Below are 1,996 nucleotides of genomic sequence, written 5' to 3'. Positions count from 1 at the left end.
GAGTGTGATTATACCTGCTGCAATTTCAGGGCAAAGTGGAACAGCTGTACGGGTGCCCCTCACTCCCCTGCTAGCCCAGCCCTGCCCCCTGCAGCTCTGACCCACCAGCCCCCTCTCCCCTCCCGGAGCCGGGGAGAGAACCCAGGAGTCCTGCCTCCCAGCCCCCCCTGCTCTAACCCAGCGGCCCCCACTCCCCTCCCCGAGCCGGGGAGAGAACCCAGGAGTCCTGCCTCCCAGCCCCCCCTGCTCTAACCCAGCGGCCCCCACTCCCCTCCCCGAATCGGGGAGAGAACCCAGGAGTCCTGCCTCCCAGCCCCCCCTGCTCTAACCCAGCGGCCCCCATTCCCCTCCCCGAGCCGGGGAGAGAACCCAGGAGTCCTGCCTCCCAGGCCCCCCTGCTCTAACCCAGCGGCCCCCACTCCCCTCCCCGAATCGGGGAGAGAACCCAGGAGTCCTGCCTCCCAGCCCCCCCTGCTCTAACTCACCAGCCCCCACTCCCCTCCTGGAGCTGGGGAGAGAACCCAGGAGTCCTGGCTCCCAGCCCCCCCTGCTCTAACCCAGAGGCCCCCACTCCCCTCCCCGAGCCGGGGAGAGAACCCAGGAGTCCTGCCTCCCAGCCCCCCCTGCTCTAACCCAGTGGCCCCCATTCCCCTCCCCGAGCCGGGGAGAGAACCCAGGAGTCCTGCCTCCCAGCCCCCCCTGCTCTCACCAGCAGCCCCCACTCCCCACCCGGAGCGGGGAGAGAACCCAGGAGTCCTGGCTCCCAGCCCCCATCCCATTCTCTCCTTCCTTTCTCTCATCCCCTCTCTCTCCGTCGCCCCCCCCATCTCCCCCTCTGGGCTGTGTGTGATTTTTGGGGGGGGGGCTGCGGCCCCGCATACGGCGAGTTTCCTTTAAGACCCCGTGACGCGCGCTATGATGCATCTGGGCTGAGCACGGAGAGGGGGGGCAGCCCCCCCACCCCGAACCCCCCCCCGTCCTAGCCCAGAGCGACTCCAGCTGATCCCCCCCCATCTCCCTTCCTTTCCTGCCACCATTGAACGACACGTCCCTGCTTCAGCGCCCCCCCCCCGCACACCCCACCCTGCTGGGGAGGAGGGGCCCCTCCCAGGGAGAGAGAAGGGGGGGGGGCTTTGATTGCCTTCGCCTCCCTCTGGGTTATTTTCACTGCAATCCTTCCCCCCCCTCCCCCCCACAGAGCCTGCATCTCCCCCCCCCATACACACACACCCAGCTCCTCGCTGGGGGGGTCTCTACTCTGCTGACATACGCAGCCCCCCCCTACGAGCTCCGCTCCCTGCCTCCTCCCCCCCCCCCAGCCAGGCCGCCTCCTTCTCCCTCCCTCCCCCCCCCCACACGCCCGCCCCCACCCACCCCATGGCCGCTGCCTGATGCTCTGGGAGATGCGGAGCCTCGCTCGGCGCTAGACCCGGCCAGGGGGGGCCCGCCGGGGAGGGAGGGGGGCCCCCGGCCTGCAGCAGCTGGCAGAGGTAAGAGGGGGTGCGGGGGGGGGAGGGAAATGCGGCCCCCCGCCCTGTCCTCTGGGTCTTCTCCATCCTTCGCCGTTCCCCCGTCATCTGTCCCCCCCTTCCCTGCCCCCCAACATCTGTCTTTGTCACCCCTTTGTCACCCCTTCCCCCGATCATCCACCCCCCCATCTCCCCTTCCCTCCCCTGGGTCTTCTCCATCCCCCCATCTTCCTCCGTCCCGGTCTTCCCCATCCCCTGTCTCCCCCCCCACCTCCATCCATCCGTCCCCCCTTCCCTCTCCTGGCTCGTCTCCATTTCTCCCTGTCTCCATCCTTTCTTCCCGGCCTCCTATCCCTCCATTTCCCCCTGTCTCCATCCTTTCTTCCCGGCCTCCTGTCCCTCCATTTCCCCCTGTCTCCATCCTTTCTTCCCTGCCTCCTGTCCCTCCATTTCCCCCTGTCTCCATCCTTTCTTCCCTGCCTCCTATCCCTCCATTTCCCCCTGTCTCCATCCTTTCTTCCCGGCCT

General features: G+C 68.1%; 1 protein-coding gene across 2 annotated transcripts in view; it reads left to right on the top strand.

The window, feature by feature from the left end:
* The first annotated feature begins 1,348 nt into the window (after window positions 1-1,348).
* NLGN2 (neuroligin 2) overlaps window positions 1,349-1,996 on the top strand; it is a 29,596-nt gene continuing 28,948 nt past the window's right edge. Inside the window, exon 1 of one of the 2 annotated variants that reach the window (XM_048833838.2) lies at window positions 1,349-1,490. The gene's annotated coding sequence lies outside the window, so the exon portion shown is untranslated. The remainder of the gene's footprint in view (window positions 1,491-1,996) is intronic. The other variant, XM_048833837.2, reaches the window with a different exon arrangement.

Source organism: Caretta caretta, chromosome 28 (genome assembly GCF_965140235.1).
Source record: "Caretta caretta isolate rCarCar2 chromosome 28, rCarCar1.hap1, whole genome shotgun sequence".
Taxonomy (NCBI): Eukaryota; Metazoa; Chordata; order Testudines; family Cheloniidae; genus Caretta; species Caretta caretta.
The sequence above is the reverse complement of the archived record's forward strand: the minus strand, read 5'-3'. Positions and strand labels throughout refer to the sequence as shown.